This window comes from Amblyomma mixtum, chromosome 3 (genome assembly GCF_055824585.1).
Source record: "Amblyomma mixtum isolate Tamu chromosome 3, ASM5582458v1, whole genome shotgun sequence".
NCBI lineage: Eukaryota > Metazoa > Arthropoda > Arachnida > Ixodida > Ixodidae > Amblyomma > Amblyomma mixtum.
Genome location: NC_143014.1, coordinates 367,978,138 through 368,002,453, shown reverse-complemented (window position 1 = coordinate 368,002,453; position 24,316 = coordinate 367,978,138).

Sequence of the window (24,316 nt, the reverse complement as noted above, 5' to 3'; positions counted from 1 at the left end):
CTGCTTCGCCAACTTATTTGGCGCAGAAAATACAAGAGGCAGTGCCTGCTGGCCACTTTTTTGAGATTATGTGACACCTTATGAACATAAGGCATCACCTTAGGTTTGGGCTTTGCGCGTTGAGTTGCAGCCACGTTTCGTCGAGGGCGAAACTTCTTCAGGAGGGTTTCGGCTACTGCCGTAAGGACCGAGCAAGGGAAGCCTGCGGCCAAAAGCCTGCGCACCTGATGGTCGAAACTGTCGTGCATCTCGTACGGACACGATTTCCGAAGCGCGGATTCAAGGCAAAGCATTGCTACTACTCTCTTAACGGTCTTAGAGTGAGACGAATCATAGGGCAACAGTTCCTTTTTCGCGCGTGGGAAATACGCGCAACAGGTGTGTCCCGCACCAAGCCACAACCTCAGGTCTAAAAAGCGTATCTCACCGTTCTGGGGAAGTTCATGCGTAAAGGTCAGGCCTTTACCGTTCTCGTTAAAAGCTCTTAAGATATCACCAACGGAAGCCTCAATGGTTGAGTTAAAAGGGGCTTTTAGAAAGATTAAAAATCATCGACATATCTAAAAACCTTTAAATCCGGGCCTCCGTTAAAAGCGTGCTGCAAAAGGCGATCAACATAAGCTAAAGAAAATATTCATGCGGGTAGACGACGACGACAAAGAGCGATGGCACGAGTGCGAAGAGTAGAAGACAACAACGAAGTTCGGACTGTGTTCTCGGTGCCGCTCGCAGCTGTTCTTGTCTATTTGTAAATATCTGTAAATATATTCTTTCCCGCAACATATTTGGTGGAGGTGCGGATTTCCCCTACGTCTACCGACGACGGAGCTCCGCAGCGACCGCCAGTTGCCTGCACTCATCATGACCCAAGACGCCGCCCAGCAAACCTCAGCCCCGGCCATGACATCACTCGTTCTTTCTCCCCCTCGTGACCCTGGGACATTTTCTGGTACCGACAACACTGACGTCGACGACTGGATCAACATGTACGAGCGAGTGAGTACCTACAACCGCTGGGATCCGACCCTTATGCTCGCAAATGTAATATTCTACCTAAAAGACACCGCCCTGGTCTGGTATGAGACGCACGAAGACCATCTGACCAGCTGGGACGTGTGCAAAGAGAAACTCCGCGAATTGTTTGGACGGCCGCTCGGCCGAACGCTTGCCGCTAAGAAGGACCTCGCCTCCCGAGCTCAAACATCTACGGAGTCCTATGTGTCGTACATTCAAGATGTGCTGGCCCTCTGTCAGAAAGTTGACGCCAACATGCCCGAGTCTGACAAAGTCAGCCACGTGTTGAAGGGAATCGCCGACGATGCCTTCAACTTGCTCATATACAAGAACTGCACTACAGTCGACGGAATTATTAAGGAATGTCGACGCTTCGAGGAAGCCAAAAGCAGGCGTATTAGCCAGCCGTACACACGCCTCCCCAACACGGCTGCGACTTCTTCATGTGAAGACCTGCGACACCGGGAAACTCCTGCGCCCCCAGAAAATGTGACCCGCATCATCCGACGCGAGCTCGAAGCTATGTCCCCTGCCCCCCTGCATCTACATGATGGCGACAACCGCTTGCCTACCATCTCTCTGGTACAAGCTGTCGTCCGCCAAGAGCTTGCAAACCTTGGTTTCCAGCCCGTCAGCCCTGTACGGTCTTCACCACCACCCGAAATCACTGCGATTGCTCCTGGACGACCTTCGTACTTCTCTCCACGTCGCCGAAACCCTAACGATTGGCGGACAACCGACGACAGGCCCATTTGTTTCCATTGCCACCGCATTGGCCACATCTCCCGCCGCTGTCGAAATTATTGGTCCCGTCGCAGCACATACCGTCCTCTCAGCTTCCACCGCGACGACGAACAGCCCAGCCACTACACGCCCCCTCCAGCCCAGCACAGTGCTACAGCCGACGGCCAGATTCCCCGCTCCAGCCGCTCCCCGTCCCCCCTGCGTCGACAGTCTCGTTCGCCCCAACGCCGTCGCTCCTCTCCTGGCCCCTACGGACGCTCGCAAGCGGAAAACTAGACGCTGCAGTGTCTGGAGGTGATGCTGCAGTACAGCCCCAGTCCCAAAATCCTCGATTAGCCCTTCGCGCGCACCATAATTTGCTCGCCATTCATGTCGATGGAGTGCCTGTGCGAGCCCTGATCGATACAGGCGCGCACGTATCCGTCATGAGTTGAGCCCTACGACGCCGCCTCCGAAAAGTACTGACCCCTGCACCCAAAGCCGTTCTCCGCGTTGCCGACGGCGGAACGCCTCATGTTGTTGGACTATGCACAGCCCGTGTGACCATATCCGGCCGCCATACATCCGTTCTGTTCTCTGTTCTGGACCAGTGCCCTCATTTATTTATTTTATTTAGTTCATAAATACTGCCGACTGCCCTTTGGCGGTCAAGGCAGGAGTGCACAAAGAAAAAAAAAGAAAAAATTACAAAGTAGTAACAACCAAATAACAGCAACAAAGGGCGATTACAGTACGAGAACAAAATTCAATAAGACCAACGGGAAGCAAAAAAGTACAGGCAAATCATCCGACGTCAAACAAACTAAGTGAACAGAATAAAAACAAGGAAATCGAAATACACTGTGTACTAGACGCGCTACTGCGATACATGAGCCGAAACAGCAGACAAAAAAGATTCTGAAGATACCAGGTTGGTGATATCGCTTGGCAGTCGGTTCCATTCGGAAATGGTGCGTGGAAAGAAGGAACAAGAATATGCTTTTGTTCGGCATCGTGGCATCAAGATAGTCCGTTCGTGTTTGTTACGGGTGGGGCGTGTTGTGTTGTATTGCATGTAACTCTGAAAATTCAGTTTTGTTTTATTATGTATGATATTGAACAACATTTTTAGTCGGTGCTGCTTTCGACGGGATTCAAGCGTGGGAAGCCCAGATCTGTTGAGCCAATCAGATACCGAGACCTGCCGACCATAAGCGTGGTAAATAAACCGGAGTGCTTTCCTCTGGACGCCTTCAAGAATTTTTATATCCGTTTTTGTGTGCGGATCCCATACAGCGTCGACGTATTCGAGCACTGGACGCACAAGTGATGTGTATGCTGTCAGTTTAGTTTTGCTCGTGCAATGCTTTAGGCGGGGCTTTAAAAACCGAAGTTTTTTGGACGCTGCTGAGACAATGGACTGGATGTGTACGCTCCAGTTCAGGTTGGATGTCATGGTTACCCCAAGATATTTCACCTGAGTCACTGAGTTGATCGGAAGGCCATTGATTTTATATGTGCATTGGAGCGGTTGTTTCTTTCGTGTTACTGTCATTTTTCTACATTTTGAACTGTTTATACCCATTTGCCAAGTACAACACCAGCTGGAAACTGCTGTTAAGTAGTTGGTTAGGAGTGCCTGGTCTTCGACTGATGTGATACTATGGTATATAACACAGTCGTCGGCGAAGAACCGACAGCGTATGCGTGAGTTGAAGGACAGGTCGTTCAAATAAATAAGGCAGAGAAGCGGCCCAAGGACTGAGCCCTGGGGAACTCCTGAAAGTACTGGCGCTTTTGTGGAATTAGATTCAGATACCTGAACAAACTGATGCCGCTGTGTAAGGTAGGAATCTAACCATTGTACTACTTGCCGATTATTTAACCACCACCTTATTTTTAACAAAAGATTGCCATGCGATACCCGGTCAAACGCTTTTTCGAAGTCAATGAAAATTAAATCTACCTGACCATTATTGTCTAGCGACATCATAATTTCATTTGTAATATGAATAAGCTGCGTCACTATCGACAAGCCTTGCCGAAACCCATGCTGGCTTTCTATAAAAAAACCGCTTCCCTCTAGGAATGAACTTATGTGCTTGAAAATAAAATGTTCTAATACCTTACTGGACGTACATAACAAAAAAATTGGCCTGTTTGTTTGTTTGTTTGTTTGTTTATGGGGTTTAACGTCCCAAAGCGACTGAGGCTATGAGAGACGCCGTAGTGAAGGGCTCCGGAAATTTCGACCACCTGGGGTTCTTTAACGTGCACTGACATCGCACAGTACACGGGCCTCTTGAATTTCTCCTCCAAAGAAATTGGCCTGTAATTCTTCACGCAAAGCTTGTCTCCTGATTTGTGAATGGGTACCACCTTTGCTGTTTTCCAATCGTTTGGAATTTCTCCTGTCCTGAGACTTTCAGTAAAAATAATGAAAAGGTATTTAGCGGACCACTCACCATATCTGTACAGAAAAGCGTTAGGGATATCGTCTGGTCCAGAGGATTTTTTTGTGTTCAACTCCAATAGAGCCGAAACAATACCCTCCTCATTAATAATTAGGTCTTGCAGATTGAAATGGCTAGTTCGAGATTCGGAGACTGAGTTGCTGTTACTCAGGAATACAGAAGAAAAGTGCTCATTGAAGGCAGTCGCTAAGCAAAGGGAGTCGGTAACAACTGTGTTGTTAAGGAGAAGTTAGTTAACCGGGTCTTTTTTCTGTGACAGATGCCTCCAGAACTTTTGGGGGTCAGTTTTTAGAAAATTGTGCATCTTGACATTAAAAAAGTGGTACCGTGAAGATTTTATTTTTGAACGCAGTTCAGCCCGAAGAGCCAGCAAAGCACCGCCAACTTTATTGCTTGACCTTGATAAGCGCTTCACGCGACGTTTTAACTGTATGATCTCGCGTGTTATCCAGGGACACGCCATTTTCAACTTCTTATGTTTAAGCGGCACGTACTTGTTGATACATTGATGAACCGTACTTTTGAATTCTAACCACAAGTCGTTCACACTTGCACGCCCATCAGTGTATTTTTTGGCAAAGGATTCATACGTAAGTTCAAGCTGATCTAGAACGCTTTCTTCCTGAGCATTGTTGAAGTCGCGAAACACTTTTCCTGCCTGATGAACAATTACTGGTCGCAGCAATTCGCTTTTAAAGAGCACCGCTTCATGGTCTGATATTCCGGGAAAGACATCTGTCGAAAAGCCCAATTGACTAACAGGGTCCGATATAAATACTAGGTCAAGAAGAGAACTGGTATTTTCTGTAATGCGCGTAGGTTTCTGAACAACCTGGTTTAAGTTATAGTTGAAAGCAATGCTGAGCAAAGCATCCGAGTTAGCACACAAAGTTTGATCGCACAGAGAATCCCAGTTGATGTTTGGCAAGTTAAAATCGCCGCATACGATAACATGGCTATAGCGCTTTGTATGTTCATTTAAAAAGTCGTGCAAGTTGTCCAGTACAGAAGTATCAGCATTCGGTGGTCGATAAATAACACCTATTAAAAGACTAAGCTGAAGAAGACGGAGAACAACCCAAACCATTTCAGTGTTGGTGTGATGCGGTATCAGCGTATAGTCAATGCCTTTCTTTATCAGAATAGCGACACCGCCCCCTCGTGAAGTGCGGTCGCGACGAACGATTTCGTATTGATCGGATGTGATAACTGCATCATTCGGAACTGCATCATGAAGCAATGTTTCTGTCAGAACAGCAGCATCAGGATCGTGTGTGAAGAGGAGGCGTTCAAGTTCGTCGAATTTATTTACTATGCTTCTAGCATTAATGTTAAGCACGGAAAAGGAATTCAAGGATGTCTGTGTTCTTAGTGCTCCTGAGCTCTGTGTGTTACTTTGTGCGGACACGAGTTTGGAAACAGACCATCACTTTGGAGCGCAGGGAACTCTCGCATTGCGGGCGTCGTCCCATCGATACAGTTTGCCGTTTATTTTAATTTTGTCAAACTTGAGCATGACCTTCTCTTCTTTCAACCTTTGCTCTTTCGCACTTTCCCAAAGCTTCTTTCGTATTGACTGAACGCGAGGGGAGAAGTCCTCGGATATACTATAGCCTGAGTTTTTCAGATTTCTACAGCTTTTGAGAATTCTCTCTTTGACCCTCCCGTCAACTAGCTTAAAGATAACTGGTCTGCATTTGTCCTCAGCTGGCTTCCCTATTCTGTGGATACGCTCAATAGCCACATCCGAAATTTTCAACCGGTCCAGAAGAACATCCTTGCAGACCATGTTCTCAAGGTCTTGGGGCGTTTCGTCCTCGGTTTCCGTAACGCCAAACACAATTAGGTTGTTCCGCCTTTTTCTATTCTCTAGGTCGTCTACTTTCATAAGTAGACTGTCGACAGTTTTTTCCAGTGATTCTACTTTAGAGGTGTAGTCAGTAACCGTTGAGGAAATATCGTCTAGCTTCTTTTCGATAGCAGACAGTCTCGTGTTAGTAGAGCTTGTATTTTGTTTCAGCTGTTTAAGATCTTCCATTATTGTTTGCAGCATTTCCTGTGTCGAAGGACCTGGATTTGGTTCTACGTCACCACACATAGCAAGCACGTCAACAAAACAATCATACATTGCTGTAAGGAGCGTAACTAACGGCCGTGGGCACGGCAGAAGCAGTAGGCACACATTGTCACTGCGGTAAGAGTAAACAGGCTGTTTGTCTCTTACCTGGACAAAAAACAGGAACGGATTTGTTAGCCGCATGGTTCCAACGCCTTCGCCGTGCCCACTGGTCGCGAACCGGGCAGAAGCTTCTCTTTTATGTGCTGTGACTGGTGACGTAGTCGATGGTGGCGTGCGATGCGCATGCAGTAGTGGTGTCCAGTTGCGCAGTCCTATCAGTTTGGTCTTCGCGATGCATTCCGATGAAGAAATCACGCCGGAAACACGATGGTCGGTCCAATTTCCAGTGCTGTCGTGGTACGCCCCCTGTGATGCGGGTTCCACGTTCACGAAAAACACGGCCTGGACAAAAAACAGGAACGGATTTGTTAGGCGCATGGTTCCAACGCCTTCGCCGTGCCCACTGGTCGCGAACCGGGCAGAAGCTTCTCTTTTATGTGCTGTGACTGGTGACGTAGTCGATGGTGGCGTGCGATGCGCATGCAGTAGTGGTGTCCAGTTGCGCAGTCCTATCAGTTTGGTCTTCGCGATGCATTCCGATGAAGAAATCACGCCGGAAACACGATGGTCGGTCCAATTTCCAGTGCTGTCGTGGTACGCCCCCTGTGATGCGGGTTCCACGTTCACGAAAAACACGGCCTGGACAAAAAACAGGAACGGATTTGTTAGCCGCATGGTTCCAACGCCTTCGCCGTGCCCAATGAAGTCATTCTTGGCCTCGACTTCCTGTCTGAGCATTCAGCCCTCATTGACTGTGCCACTAATGTTGTTCAGCTTGACCTTCCTCTTTCTGCTGAGTCGCCGTCCCCAGTTTTGATAAGATCCGTGTGCGCGATCTGTACTGCAACTTTAACATATTAAAAGGTGTGATCCTCAAAATACTAAACGGCATATTAGAAACCGGAATAATGCCCAGACAATTGAAAATATCGATAGTGAGGCCTGTGTATAAAAGCGGAAAAAGAAATGACTGCGCAAACTACAGACCGATTTCTATTATATCTGCTCTTGCGCATATTTTGGAAAAACACGTGGGATTAGTTATGCAGTCTTTTTGCGAGAAGTTTTCTTTAAATAACCCGGCACAATACGGCTTTACAAAGGACCGGAACACAACTACGCTCTTAGAAGAATTCTCGGATTACGTTAACACCGCCATTGAAAACAATCATCTTACATTACCACTATTTTTAGACCTATCGAAAGCCTTTGACACTATTGATCACGCATTAATGTTGCAAAAGTTAGAAAACATGGGTTTCCGGGGACGATTTCATCAATTCTTTCAGGGCTATTTCACAGACAGAGCACAGTGCGTTAGAATTGATGATAAATACAGTGAATTTAGGGCGATCAAATTTGGTGTTCCACAAGGAAGTACACTGGGCCCATTACTATTCAATATGTACGTCTCTGAACTCGGTTTTTTGAAATTAACGTCGAGAATCTTTCAGTATGCAGACGACACAGCACTAGCACTAGAATTCACTGATCTTCATTTTGCAAGCAAAAGCTTTCAGCAGGATATATGCAAGGTAATAGACTGGCTTGCTCAAAACTCAATTTATTTAAACCAGCAAAAAACGAAACTTCTCTGTTTTAGAAACCCGCACAAGCGAGTACTCCTAAATGAGTCACTTTTTTTACATGGCTCGCATTGTGATTCGTGCACATGTAATGTCATACCATTTGAACCTTCAGTAAAATATCTCGGAATAATATTTGATGAGCATATGGCATGGACTAATCATGTGCAGTATATATGTAACAGGCTTAGAGCCGTGTCCGCGATGATGTACAACCTCAGAGGTAAGACTTCGATGCACTTAAGGCGCGTCATATTCAAGGCACTAGCTGAATCTATTATAACCTACGGCATTACATTATATGGCACCTGCTCTGATCACAAAATGGGATCCACAAATCGCATAATTAAAAGAATTGTAAACAGTATAACTTATGGTACTATGCTGCAGGAGGTTGATAAGGAGGAAAAATACAGTATACTAGGTGTACTGGAAATGCGGGAACTATTTTATTACACAGTGCTCACACGTCATTACTTTACAAATGCTTTCAAAATACCCGTCAAGAAAAACGCTGCCTTAAGAAAGACAGAAGCTTATATTAAGCCGCGCTGCTTCACGCATTATGGGAAAAAGATACGGAGATATTACGTGCCACAGGTATTCAATACACTTGGTGAAGAATTTTACAATTTCAAAACAAAACGTAAAATGACTAAAGCAATAAGAAAATGGTGCATATCCTTGCAGATAAATCACTGATGGCCTCTTACATGTTATAATCTACTTTCTCTGTTTTTGCTATAATCTACTTTCCCTTTTGCTTCAGATTTTAGAGTTGTTTAGATATTTTTAGATTTGTTCAGTTGTTTAGATGGCTCATTTCAAGTTGTGATGACGTCTGTTCATGTTTGTTTTCGTTTTTCTCGAGTTGCATTCCTATTTGCTCAATATGCATACATAATTTTTGTATAATATGCATGCATTAGTGTTCTCAAATTTATTGTTTTGAGCATAATTTTTTGTACACATTCGGTGATTCACTGTACTGCCTGAACAACCAACAAGCACGCTGTGCTTAGGTTGGACGGGAAAACTCATCTACTAAATGAAAATGAATAAATTTGATTTGATTTGATTTGATTTGAGTTATACACCGTCTTTGTGCTGTCGACTTTGCCCGTCTACCGCCTCAAGCCGCAACTTACATTTATTTTTCATCTGTTCCCCCTGTACCTGATGGTCACTACGTAGTCACTCCGGAACTTGACGTCGCCCTGACGCGCAGCATTGCGCTTCCACACATTGTATTTACAATGTCGGCCAACCGAGCGTACCTTCCGGTCCTGAACTTTGGTTCATCCATCCAACCGCTCCCACAAGGCATCTCACTCGCCACGCTGTGCCCTGCTGCCGAATGTGTGATATCATTGGTGGACAGCTGCTTACCTTCCACTCAGCAATGCCGGCTGCCTGCGGCCTCATCAACAGTGAACCCAACGGACGACTACGCCGACATGATCGCTTCTGACCTACCGCCGACGCAAGCTCGCGATCTTAGGTGCCTCTTATCATCTTTCCGCGACATCTTCGACTTTCATAGCCGTGTTTTGGCTCGCACCTCTGTGGTGACGCATCACATAAACACCGGTGATTCCGCTCCTCTCCGCAGACGTCCGTACCGAGTGTCCAGCGCCGAACGCACTGTCATAAATCAAGAGGTGGACAAGATGCTCGCAAAAGACATCATCGAGCCCTCGTCAAGTCCTTGGGCTTCACCAGTCGTCCTGGTGAAAAAGAAGGACGGCAGCTGGCGCTTCTGCGTTGATTATCGGCACCTCAACCGCATCACAAAAAAAGACGTATATCCACTCCCAAGGATCGATGATGCATTAGATTGCCTCCACGGCGCCAAATATTTCTCTTCAATTGATCTTCGATCGGGGTACTGGCAAATTGCCGTTGATGAAAAGGACCGCGAGAAGACCGCCTTCGTGACGCCTGATGGCTTATACCAGTTTAAAGTCATGCCGTTCGGCCTCTGTAACGCCCCGGCTACCTTCGAACGAATGATGGACTCCCTTCTTCGTGGCTTTAAATGGTCCACTTGCCTCTGTTACCTAGACGATGTTGTGGTTTTCTCGCCTACTTTTGCCACGCACCTCGAGCGCCTCTCCAATATTCTGACAGTGTTTCGTAACGCCGGACTTCAGCTGAACTCATCGAAATGCAAGTTCGGTCGTCGCCAACTTACTATTCTCGGACACCTCGTTGACGCTTCTGGTGTACGCCCAGATCCCATCAAAATTAAAGCTGTGAAGGACTTTCCTCTTCCAAGGTCGTCGAAAGATGTGCGCAGCTTTGTCGGCTTGTGCTCGTATTTTCGCCGTTTTATCAAAGATTTCGCCGGCATCGCTCGTCCCCTCACCGATCTTCTGAAGAACGACACCCCCTTTACCTGGGGCCCTGCCCAAGAGAACTCATTTTCATCCCTCGTCCATTTGCTGACCACTCCGCCCATCTTAGCACATTTTGACCCGTCGTCTCCTACAGAGGTTCGCACGGACGCCTCCGGATATGGCATCGGCGCCGTCCTAGCCCAACGTCAACAGGGTCAAGATCGAGTCATCGCTTATGCCAGCCGCCTACTTTCAGCCGCAGAGCAAAATTACACCATTACTGAGCGAGAGTGTCTTGCCCTTGTCTGGGCAGTAGCTAAATTCAGACCCTACCTGTTCGGCCGTTCATTCGCTGTTGTCACTGATCACCACGCTCTCTGTTGGCTGCCTTCACTAAAAGATCCCATCGGTCGCCTTGGTCGCTGGGCATTGCGCCTCCAAGAATACTCATACTCCGTCGTGTACAAGTCGGGGCGCCATCACCAGGACGCTGACTGTTTATCCCGATACCCTGTGGAACCACCTGACCTAGAGGACGCTGAGACCCTGCCCTGCCTCTTAGCTATCTCCGATCTTGCCGATATTGCCAACGAACAGCGCCACGACTCATCTTTACGTCCTATCTTTGATGGCATCCGTTCTGCAAACCGATCTCCGTCTCTGAACCTTTATGTGCTCCAGAACGGCATTTTGTATCGCCGAAACCTACGCTCCGATGGCCCTCCGCTCCTGCTCGTGATACCCCAACGTCGACGCTCTTCTGTCCTTGAAGAACTGCACGATCTGCCGACAGCCGGTCAACTTGGCGTGTCCCGCACGTATGCTCGGGTACGGCATCGCTTCTTTTGGCCTGGTCTCTATCGTTCCGTCAAGCGTTACGTGGCCGCTTGCGACCTGTGTCAACGTCGGAAAAGGCCCTCCACTTTGCCTGCCGGTCTTCTGCAACCCATCGACATACCTCCGGAACCTTTTCACCGTGTTGGCCTCGACCTTCTTGGCCCTTTTCCGACGTCCCTCTCCGGCAACAAGTGGATCGCTGTCGCAACTGATTATACGACTCGGTACGCCATCACGCGTGCTTTGCCGTCCAGCTGCGCTACCGATGTTGCCGATTTTCTTCTGCAAGACGTCATCCTTCACCACGGCGCCCCTCGTCAACTGCTCACCGACCGCGGTCGTTATTTTCTATCCAGAGTAGTTCACGACTTTCTTCGTTCGTGTGACACGCAGCACCAGCTCGCGACAGCTTACCACCCACAAACCAATGGGCTTACGGAAAGGTTCAACCGCACGCTCACCGACATGTTAGCCATGTACGTATCGCCAGACCACCGAGATTGGGACGCAGCCTTGCCTTATGTGACATTTGCATATAACTCTTCCCTTCATGACAGAACAGGCTATTCTCCTTTCTACCTTTTGTTTGGTAGGCATCCCACCTTGCCTTTGGACACACTCTTGCCGCCTTCTTCAGCCCCCACCACTGCTTACGCTCGGGACGCCATCTCCCAGGCCACGCTGGCGCGCCAAATAGCACGTAGTAGGCTCCAAGCCTCTCAAGTTTCCCAGAAGTCAGCCTACGACCGCCGTCACCAGGCCGTCGAATTTACCCCGGGATCACTCGTCCTTCTCTGGACGCCCTCTCGCAGCGTCGGTCTCTCCGAGAAGCTCCTTTCGCACTACCGTGGCCCTTACCGTGTCGTGCGCCGTGTTACCGTCGTGAACTATGAAATTGCTCCCCTTGAAACCTCGCCATCGTCCTCTGGCGCCACCACCGACATCGTCCACGTCTGTCGCCTTAAACCTTATCACGACGCCCATACGTCGCCGCCCTAACGCCGAGACGGCGTTTCAGCAGCCGGGGGTCCTGATGCGGGTAGACGACGACGACAAAGAGCGATGGCACGAGTGCGAAGAGTAGAAGACAACAACGAAGTTCGGACTGATGCTCTCCCTGTCCTGGCCAGGCGGGCCAGTAATGGAGTCGAGATAATTGAAGGATCAGAGCAAAAAACTCGCTGTCCCCATTCCCTTCCCACGTCCCATTTCCCTTTCCGCTACTTCCCAGGGGAGGTCAGGGGAGCCTCCCCGGGCCCGCTCTCTCGACTGTGGGTCGCTAATGTAGCATTTTCCCTAATATTTTATTTTTCCACCCACGGGTGGTCAAATTACACCTTACCTACGGGCCTCCTCTTTTATTTTGCAATTGGGTTAAGCCTGTTGTGTGTAAACGGTGCAGGCAGGGGCCTATTATTTTTATTTCCTTTTCGGTTGCCCCAACCTATTCAATGTGGTCTCAGTGCCGCTCGCAGCTGTTCTTGTCTATTTGTAAATATCTGTAAATATATTCTTTCCCGCAACAATATCACATAAAATAGGAGCCACACAGGACCCTATGCAAATTTCGTTGCGCTGCAAAAACGGCTGCTTGTCAAAAAGGATAAAAGTAACACTCAAATAAAATTCTAAAAGCCTTAAAAAATCGTCAAGAGAGACACCTGCTCAGGACCGAAAAGAAAGTTCCCCGGACTTTTTAATAGAATCCTTCACGGCGACCAGCAGTTCAGTTTGAGGTACAGAATAAAACAGATCCTCAACGTCAACTGAGAATGCATATACGGCCCGGTGGTCAGTCTGGAGGAACCCTGACACATCTTGCGACTTTTTTGTCAGGAAGGGGTCGTCAACCTTAATCATTTTAAGCTTTGTCAACAAAAACCGGCTTACACACTGCTGCCAAGAGTCATTTTCACTAACAAATGTCCTAAAAGGAATTCCAGGTTTGTGGGTCTTTGCAGTGAAAAAACATTCAAGCAATTTCGTCTTTCAACAGGAAAATGGCGCAAAAGACGTGGACAAAAGAGACAAACACGACAGGACCAGCGCCAAGGACCGGCGCTGGTCCTGTCGTGTTTGTCTCTTTTGTCCACGTCTTTTGCGCCATTTTCCTGTTGAATCATGAACCAACTAGCCCAAACTAGAGTTCTTCTTGAGCAAATTTCGTCTGCAGTTCAAAATATCATTAGCTAACCTCGTCAGGTTCAACTGTTTGCAGAAATTCATGAATTTGGTTTTAACGCGAACCGCACTCCTCTTCACTCGGACAAAGTTCTTCTCAACGGCTTGCAAAGCTCTCTCCTGGTAGTCACCTCGACGCAAGACGACGAAGCCCCCATCTTTGTCCGCTTGCAGTAAAAGAAGGTCCTGTTTCTTGAAAAATCTGACAATTCCGTCTAGAATGCGGCTCGAGCGTCGACTGGGGGTTTGTGAAGCGCCCTTCGAGATGCATACTACGCCTTCAAGGGGACTCTTCTCACGCTCTTCTTCTGTAACCTTCTCTGCAATATTCCGGTTGGTAGCAAGCAGGTCATGCGGTGTTATATATGAATCGAGTGCAAATTTGGGCCCTTTCCTAAGAACTTGCTGTACTCTCTCGTGTATAGAAACATCTCCCACGACGAAGACTGGCTTCTTAGGTTCTGGCTCATTCCTTCCGAAGCTTCTGAGAAGGTGCTTAAGTAAAAAGGCCCAATTAACCTCTGTAATTTGAGCAGCCTGGGACTTGAAACAGCAGAACATCTGAGTAGCGAGACCCTCCGGGTATTGGCGGTAGCATGCAAAACGTAGCCAGTCCTGGAAAATCCTTACTTGACGCCACAATTCCGCTCTGAGGATCTTGCACAGTCTTTTCACGTGGCCTCAAGAAGGCTTGACCGGTCCGAAGAGCACAAACACTTCGTTCGGAATCCATCCTTTCCTTAGGCAGAGTGCGAGGCGCCTAGCCCGGCATGTGACATTCACGATGTGACACAAAACACAGTTGATGAAGGAGGGTGAATTAACGTGAGTAGGAGGAAAGATACAGAAAGATGGGCCCACTGTACAAGAAATATACTTTAACAAAACTTCGTGCTGGGCTAGTTGGTAAGACATAGTTGAAACTTGGTTCAGCGCGAAAGACGAACACAAAGAAACAAGGAGTATGCATTGGATCGTGCCTAGCACCATGTCTTAGTGACATCTTTTTAGCGACACGTGACAAGATGCTGCATGACTGCCTTCGCGACACTAACGTTTTAAAGGTTTTTAGATTTGTTGATTATTTCATTGTGTTCGTAGATTGTGACAAAGATTCTTTTTCGGCTAGTGTACATAAGCATCTAACGACGTTTTCAGAGTGCCTAGCACCATTAGAATTGACGCACGAGTTACCGGAAGATAATTTCATCAGGTTTTTAGATATAGGGCTTCATTTTTCAAGTAAACACGTATGTTGGGCCTTTGAGCCCAGAGGCAACAAGCCCCTGCTTCCCTTCAGCTCGGCACACTCCAAAGCCGTGAAACGAGGCATTGTGAAATCGTGCCTTTCCAACGCTCTGAGCAAGTCCTGCCTGCATTTGGTAGGACGCAGCTTTGACATCCAGTTACAGCGCCTTTCCAGCGCAGGCTGCCAGACGGCCTTGCTGGCATCAACTGCCCAGAACCTGCTGAAGAAACCAGCCAGCATACCCGATCAAATTGACCGGAAGAAAGTGGCGGTTATTCCGTACATTCACGGAATCTCGCATAATATTAAGAAGATCGGTGCTAGGGCTGGTGTTAGAGTGGTTTTTAACGCTCCTGAAAGACTCTCCAGGATTTGCAGGAGAGTGAATGCGGAGGATGCGGCCGTCGCTTGTTCGAAGCGGCACCAGCAGCGATTCGTGGCCTGTAAAAAGAGCGTTGTGTACTCGATACCACTTGCCTGTGGTAAGCAGTACATTGGCCAAACTGGCAGGTGCCTTAATGAAAGGCTGAGGGAGCACGCAAGAGATGTCAAGAACAAGTCAGGTAGCAAAATGATTGACCATATTCGAAATTGCCGCAACTGCACCCCCGCGCTCGAAAAAACTTCAGTACTGCGCCGGTGCAAGACACAACTTGGAAGAGAGATAATTGAGGCCAATGAGATAGGAAAATCGGGTAACTCGTGTGTCAGTAATCCTTCAATTTTGCTCTCAAAAAAAGAAATCAGTTATCTTGCGCAGAATTAGAACAAAGAAAGGAAACGACACACACGGAGCGCTACTAACAAGTGATTTATTGATATATGCAAGAAATGCAAAAATGTGTTTCTTGCATATATCAATAAATCAGTTGTTGGTAGCGCTCCGTGTGTGTCGTTTCCTTTCTTTCTGTTCGTCTTTCGCGCTGAACAAAGTTTCAACAAGTTGCAAGCTTGTTATGCCTGTTTTATCAAACCATAAAATGTCTTTTCCCTTCGGAGAGAGCACATTCAAGGAACACGTTCCCATTGTCAGAGAAATGTAAAGCAAAGTGAACATAGTGAACCGAGGCTGCTCTAAATGCAAGTGCTCGTGGTCCCTTGCGGGCTGTAAATGAGCTGACGTAAATGAGCCCAACCTCTGCGGCAAATCATTAGACAACTGGTAAGTTCTCGGACTATAGATGCCCGAAAAGGTGAACAGTAGCTTCCTATCCCTGCAGCCTCCAGTCTAATTCTGTATTGTCGCCGTCCTGTCCAAGTCTCTTGACCGCTTTGCACCGGCCGGCTCGTTTCCCGTGTCGGCTTCAGAATGAAACACTGTGTATATCCAGAGAATAAAAACTTGATACCTTCCCACAATCGATAAATCATGGAAACCAAGCCCCGGAAAGCGCAGTACGTTAAAAACACTATCCTTTTATCTCGGCAGGACCAAACTCTCTGAAGAAAGTACTTCCATAGCCTGGCCAGAAATCTTCATCTCCAAAGTGAAGAGTGAACAGCGAAGCAACGAGGAGAAGGACCAAGGAAACGATTTCTGTAAAAGCTCATGCAGCCCACCCGTTCCCTTAGCTGGGGATTCGCTTAGCGGTGGCAGATCCTATTCTTTCATCTTCGGTTCCACTCCTGCTCACTGTTATCCCTTACAGCTTGAATTTTTTTTCAGTGACAATCATCTTTTTTTTCAGTAAATACATTTTCGGTGCAATGGCGTATTTTTATTTTACAACTGGATTTTTGATAGTGCGGAAGAAGTATCCCGTTGTAGACCTCCCACTACTAACTACCTACATTGTCCCCGAGGTAGAGAAAGAGAAAGAAGAAGCAAAAAACCAAGAGGAAGAAGAGAAAGACGTGTCATAGAATGGCGTCCGCGAGCGACCGATGGATTCTCCGTGAAGCAGCACTGAAGAGCTAGAAGCTCGTTATGCTGCCACCGAAAAGAAGATCGACAATGCCCTCCGACAGATCACATTCCTCGACCGGCAGGTCAACGACTTTGACTGCCTTTATCGGCGCGCCTTGGAGAACCAAGGAGAACGATGTGCCCTCAATATCAAACTGAGGCGGACCACAGTGGAAAGCATCAGGTACAGGTACGACCACTACGTGGAACTCAAACAAGCTGAGCTGGAGGCCATCAGCAGGCGGTGGGAAGAAATCTGCTCAACGCCCAGCGAATTCTCCTCCAGCAGCGACGAGGACGAGGACTAGACATGGCGCCCTGTGCACCTGGTGCGTCGAGCGCCACTATCGGCAGCTGCTCTGCGGGCCTCTTTGTGGATGTCTACGAATGCCATCGTGTTGGTGAGAGTCTCGCGGGGACTGCATACGCGTCGCTGTCCGGCTTCTGGACACTTGAAACTTCCTTGAGTTCAACATTGTGGCCTGAAGCGCTTTGCAGTGTGCATGTTGTAACTCTATGAAACCGACCGCTTTTGTTTGTCCGTCAGGGCCTACTTTCTGTGTATTCATCAGTGAGGAGAAATGGCTGTTGCCATACGAGGAGCCACGACTGTGACCAATTGAACTCACTGAATGTATTTTGAACAAATAAAGACTGCCAGTAGCGCGCAGAAAATCACATGCTCGGTGAGCTCTCTTTTCCTTAACTACACAAAATAACCTAGAGTCATCGCCCATGCTCGTGGGGCGGTGAAGTGGCGTTGACAGCTGCAGCTTGCCCCCTCTCTCCATAGCACTACACAATCCGAGGCGCATATGGCGCCAGCGCAACATGATAACTCCAAGGGCACCCGCAGAGGCCGGTAGGTGAGTGCGTAGACAACGGACGCCGAAGCCTAAGCCCCTCACTTACAACTAGCGCAACAGCACATGCCGCAATAGTGTGCCTGCGTCGCCCGTCACACCCCAGGTTTCCCTCCTAGAGGGTAACCGCCTCCTGAGTAACGGACTCGTCAGAAATTTGCACTCCTTTCATAGAACAGGAAGTCATCTGTTGGGCCAGCCTCGCATACTCCAGGATCAGCCATAGACGGCGCTAATAGGACTCCTCCTCGATGAACTCCTTGGCTGGTTCAGAAACCTTCGCTCCTGTTCTTGCAATAGACGATATGCGAAATGCGCAGCGCCATCTCTCGGCGCTCCGAGAACTAAGTCCTCCATGTTGGCACGGTACAGAAAACGAAACCGCTGCCCAGCGTTGCGTTAAAACGGCTGCGCTTCGTTTGAAAAGTAAAATGTCGATGCAGTGTTGCGCTACCCTCTCCACTGTGAAAAGACACTGCGATGCGCGCCACAACTAGGTGCGCTCCAGCTTTTCGCTTTTCTATTTTTTTACTCCGTCCCAACGTTTTAGTAACACAAAACGCCATGCGAGGTATCATGTGTCAGCACGCGGATCAGTGCGCAGCTTTCGCTTTCTGCGCTGATTTTTGAGAAATCTCTCGAGGTGATTTTCGTTTAAATTAAGATAAGGACCACAGCCTTTGTTGTCTCTGATCAAAATTAGAAGCCGATTTCGTGCATTTATCAAATCTCCGGTCGGGCGTGAATATATATAGACGCATACTTGAACAACGTAATAGAGAAGGTAATTTTTTTGAGCGGGCCAATCGCTCGTGCCGTGGCGAAATAAGTTCACTCGAAGAACCATATGCCGATTACTGCTTAGTTTGCTACGTGTTCAGTTAAGTTTTTCCCGTGTTCAATTAGTTTTAGAAGGGCGAGCAAACTCTCTGGACCTTACGCATATGTTATGCGCGCTAAGGAGTCTTTGTGAAGCAATGCAACCTACGCATGAAAACTGAGGTGCGGATGCTTTATTTCTTGAGGATTCCTATACCTTCGATATCTGCGGCGACGAAAATCTAAAAAAAAAGAAGCGAATAATACAGCTACTTTATTATGAAGGATGGACGCATTTCTAAGCTAGAAAGTACGTGCAACAGTGTTCTGAAAACGCTTCAGGCCAGCAGATTTTATTATCGTTGTGGCAAGCTCCAACAGCTTGCTTCGCAACAAAGCCATTTGTCCAAGTTTGGGAGTAAGCTAATTAAGTTTCGGAAGCAACCGAACATGCTAATTTCGCCCCTGCATACACAGATTGACCAGCGCATCGAGTCCGTGCATGCACCTACAGCTGTAGCATCTTTCTCTAATCAAGCCGCCGCGGTGGCTCAGAGCTTATCTGAAAAAAAAAAGCTGCGTCTTTGCTTACAATATTTTGAATTATATGTGCATGCCTACTTTCCTCTTGTTAATGTCGACTGACTGCGTCTTAAGCAGGACGCGGTTTCAACGAATTGTGGCGAAAATCAACCGACGCCGGGCTCTGAAACGGTGACGTTGAAAACGGCGGATGCGCATTGCACATTACAGTAAAGGAATCGAATTACGCAGCTGGTCGAGGGTCTTGTGTGATTATACTGCAATGCACGAAGCTCCTGGCGTCGGCGCGAACGAAAGTTCGCACTGTCACAGAAGTTTGTCAACACACGTGCGCACTCACCGCAAAATAACCGCTCGCTACCCTACCAGATGAATTCGTGTCCACCTGGGAATAAAATAGCTACGATAATACGTCATGCTTGAACTGGTGCTTTAATGCGAGCATTAAAACGACAACAGCACACAGTCACGGTTCGACTTTCCAACCCACTTTCGAGTGCCGATTATTGCGATCATCAGCGCCAGACTTCAAGCGAAGCTGAGGACGCGGTAGGAGTAAGCTGGCGCTTATTGAAAGCACCTACATTTGGTCAAAGATCAGCTGTGAAAACAACGCAGCAGCTGAAGCTTGCCTGTTGAAATTCCACTCGCAAGAAGAAAGTACGCATAGCAAACGATGCACCAGCTCGACGAGGTCGACCGCGCCAAGATGGAAACCGGAAGTTGTGGGCGCGGTGTTGCCAGACCGCCAAGCAATTTCGCATATCGTCTATTGGTGACGAGATCGGTCTCCCTGGCTGCCGTCTCTTCCATCAGGACAGAACCACTGCCGCGTTCACTAGCTCCTCTTGTTCTGGATGAGCACTGCTGTATTCGCTGCTTGAGCACCGCAGTATACGTCACCTTTACTTCGGTCTCTTCGACGCGTCCAGCTGCCTTTCCCGCCTTCGTGTGCGGCAGCGTTGCAGACACTGTCAAGCATTTTTTTTTTAATGCCAAAGCATTTCTAGGCTATGTCGGCGGGGTTCGTGTCACCGATAGATGTCTCCAGCAGTTGTGAGGTTCTCAGAAGCGGTAGCGTCAAACCAGTGGCCGTAACCGAAAGAGCGCAGTGAAAGGATGTTGCCGCAAAACGAATTACGTCGATAGGATCATCAGTTATTTTGAAGCGAAAAGCTTCACTGGGCTCGTCAACACCGCGCTTCGCGCGAGCCATTGGCCAGATTTGCCAATTCTGCGCATGCGCGAGACCGAGCGACGTCACGCGCAGCGCAGGTGGCCGTCGACTCCGCAATAAAAAAAAGAATAAAAATAAGCACAGAAACGAGAATAAAAAATAAATGAAAGAAATAAAATATCAGAGATAAAAAATAAATAAAAGACAAATAGTGCGACAGGAAACTGCCATATTTCGGTGGACACCCGAACCACGCCGTAAGGGAAGGAAAAAGAAAAGAAAATTAGTTTTAAGGAAAGGAAACGACGCCTGTCTCTCTATATCTCGGTGGATACCCGAACCGCGTCGTAAGGACCTTAAACAAAATGAAATGAAATGAAAATTGGTTTTACGGAAAGGAAATGCCTGTCTCTCATATGTTGGTGTACACCCGAAACGACTGGACACCACAGTACATGTCTCGAAAGCTACCTTCTTAGGCAACACCGTATTCTCTACACGCGCGTCTCCTGCTCCGCCTCCGTGCAGGCAGTGTGTGGAGGGCCGAATGCCTCCACCGTTATCATAGTTCTCCCAGTGCATTGTGCGCGAACTGCGACAGCCACGACGTCAAACCAAGCATAACTGAACCTTTTCGCTTGTATATCCAGGCTTAACCACAGCTAAGCCCCTGCTAATTTTATTACAGCCATAAATGTCCGAAAAGAAGGCGAAGTTAGGGCAAAGTGGCGCCAAATTTGAAACACCGGAAGTGTGGGTGCAGCAAACGCGTGGCGCCAAAATTTGAAAACCTCACATGGGTACTGAGATGATACAAAGGAATAAACGGAGTTAATCGAAATCCAGTCAATGAATTATTTAATGATTAATCAAAACACAAAACTCGTGGATACGAAGAAGCATCTAATTGGTGATCAATCATTAATCCGATTGATTGATTAATTAGATATAATAATTAGACCAATTAAGTAATTGAGTGTAGATCACCCAATCATCGACCAATCAATGAAATATCGATCGTGTAATCAATCTATAATTGATCAATCGAAAACAATTCTACGTTCAATGAGTGTAATAATCACCATAATTGTAATGATGCAATTGGGAACAAGGTGGCGATGGACCAACGCAGTCAATATAGAGCGGATGATGTGCATCGCGACGTCATAGCGGGACGTTGAGGTGACGTCACTGGGTGGCGATGGAGCGCGCCCGCCGTGTCGCCTCCGTGCCGGCGCGCCAAATGGGTTGCCATGGAGACGACTAGTGCGCATGCGCGCCTCATTGGATCGGACCACCGCGACGGCTGCAGTGGTGTTATGTGGTGACGCGAGCGGGAAAAACAGGAAAACAGCTTCGACGCAGAGGGGCAAATAGGGGCAGAGAGGGGCGAGGAGGCGTCATTGCTTTCTCGTTCCTCCAATGCCTGTTACAGCAGTGATCTCTAACGTTCTCCGGTGTCAAATCACCCAGTAGCGTGTCGACAGATTCCCTAACCGCCGTCCAGTGATTCACAACCCTTCTCAGTGGCTTCGCAGTTCATCGCAAGGACGCGGGGTGGAATCTCGACGGCAGCAAAATGAAAAAACGCCTGTGTGCTGTGCGATGTCAGAGCGCATTAAAGAACCACAGGTGACCTAAATATATCCTGCACTGCAGCATCCTTCATAGCTGCTATGTCGCCCAGGGACAATAGATTCCACAAACAACAAGCCAGTGATCGTCAAAACAAATTGGTCAACCTCCGCCAGCCAAATGCGGCGCCCCGTGAGCTCACAACTTCTTTGAGAATGACCCCAACCACCCCACTGGGCGCACTGTGTGCCATCACATCGGCCGCCGTAGTTACGAATACGTTAGGTGCATTCGCACCGTTGAGGGCGGTATCGCCGAACATGTGGTAAGGAACCTGCGATACATCCCCGATGCGCGCCCATTGCTGTGCCCTGTGATATAAAGCGACAACTCGAGCGAGCGCTTGCGTCATCGCATCGCTTACGTTGATGCCACTGCGTGCCGGCATCTACAAAGTCTACACCATTCCTTTCTTTCTGTCTGTCTGTGTGTGTGTGTCTCTGTGTCTCTGCGTGCGTGCGTGTGCGCGCGCGTTTGTGCGCGTGCACGTGTGCGTGTGTGTGCTCGTGTTTGTGTGTGTGTGTGGGTGTGTGTGTGTGTGTGCGCGTGTGTGTTCTTGTGAGTGTGTGTGTGTGTTCTTGTTTGTGTGTGTTCGTGTGCGTGCGTGTGTCTGTTCGTGTGGTGTGTGTGTGTTTATTCGTGGGTGTGTGCGCGTGCGTGTTCGTGTATGTGAGTGTGTGTGTGTGTATGTGCGCGCGTGTGTGTGTGTGTGTGTGTGCGTGCGTGCGTGCGTGCGTGCGTGCGTGCGTGCGTGCGCGCGTGTGTGTGTGTGTGTGTGTGTGTGTGTGTGTGTGTGTGTGTGTGTGTGTGTGTGTGTGTGTGTGTGTGTGTGTGTGTGTGTGTGTGGGCGCGCGCGCGCGCGCGGAAAAGTCCCCGAAGCAGATTCCAGCGTTCAAGAAAACTGTCCCAGACCGGGTATGTGAGAGGAAAGATTAAAAATGGGTCTGATTAAAGTAATTCAGTCACTATTAAGCAGAGTACTGTGCGGCTGATGGTCAATGAGCGGTCTCGGTGGAGGGGCCGCCCATTGACCATTGCGATGGATAGATGCAGCGATCCTTGATCGGATCAAACACAAGCATAGATTACACCATTCTTTTTTTTATAAAAATTCGCGACGTGAGTAAACTTATACAATTCAAGGAATATCTCAAACTGATTAATGGAGTTATCAGGCGCGCAAAGTTAGACTTCTATGAAAAGTTATTCACACGTGTTTCTAACAACCCCATAAAAACCCGGAAAGAGGTGAAAAACCTTACACACCTTACACACTGCAGTGCTCATACCGGCATCACCCATGTTTCCCCGTCACAAGCAAACCTTGGTGACTCAATAGCTGCCGACACACTCAATAATCATTTCATACACAGTGGAGAGTGCACGCCAGTTTGCCACCCCCCCCCTGGACCAGGCATAGTTTTTCCTAAACCTGCAATACTGAACTCATTAGCAATGTCACGAACTACACCGCTATAAGTTGGGAAATTGATCGCGAATCTCAGTAACAATGCAGCAGCTGACTTCGATGATATTAAACCAATTCCTATTAAATGTTTTTTCAATCTCATCTCTGGCATTCTAACCCATGGTACTAAGAGTATCTTTCAGACTGGGATATTTCCAGATGAACTCACAATAGCAAGAGTCTCCCAATTCATAAATGTTGGAGTGATTATTCAACCAGTAATTTAAGCCCTATATCAGTTCTATTATTATCAAAAGTTTCTAAAAGTGTCATAACGGTTAGACTGCAAGGCTTTATAAGTAGTCATACAATAATCTATGAGGCGCAATACGAATTCCAAAAAACAAGTCAAGTGAACAGGCATTGTTGAACATTAAAAATGAAATAATACAGAATATAGAACAATGGCCGCATACAATTGGTATATTTTTGGATCTTCAAAACATCCAAAAATATATTGGATATATTGCAAAAATATATTGCATTTGATTAGGTGGACCATAAGATATTATTAACCAAGCTTTACGACTGCGGAATACGAGGTGTTGCATTAGACCTAAGGAGAAGTTGTGAAGGTGTAGGTTGCGCAACCACGGGACGAACCACGAAGAAAGACACAGATACACACGTCGTCTCGTCTTCGTGGTTCGTGCCGTGCTTGCGCAACCTACACCTTCACAACATCATGTACCAACTAGGCCCAACCCAAGTTTTATTGAAGAAGTTATTTAACTAATCGTTCCCATTATCTTCCAATAAAAATGCATCCCCGTCCGTAATGCAAGTGCTGTATGGCGTGCCGCAGGGGTCAATCCTTGTACCGGTACTGTTCAATATGTACATCAACGACATATGCAGTATACCAAATTCACCAAAATCAATCATGTTGGCAGGTGACACAAATATTTTTAAAGCGAAAGGTTTACTACTTGCACTTTCAGCCTTTGGCGTGGCGCGGCGGTGCCACCACCGGCGCCTAACGCCTGCGCTCTCCGCTAGGAGCGCAACAGGTGCTTTCTGACGTCACGCCGAAGGGAAGGGCGCCCGATTCGCGCCGTCGCAAGCCGCGGCGGTGCCACCACAGCCTGGCCTCCGCGATCGAAGCGCGCTTTTAAGGCTGAAGCATTTAATGCCTCATCGTTGTAAGCAGGAGCTGTCGACAGAAATGTCACGCTTTTCAATTGGTCGAAAGGGTCGTGAGGTCACAGTGCGCGAATTTCAAACGGGGCCAATTGTACTTTGGCTACTAACCATGCAACCAATTAAAGGGATCGTTTAGTGATGCTCCAAGTAAGTTTTACTGAGTTTAATTAATTCCCTACT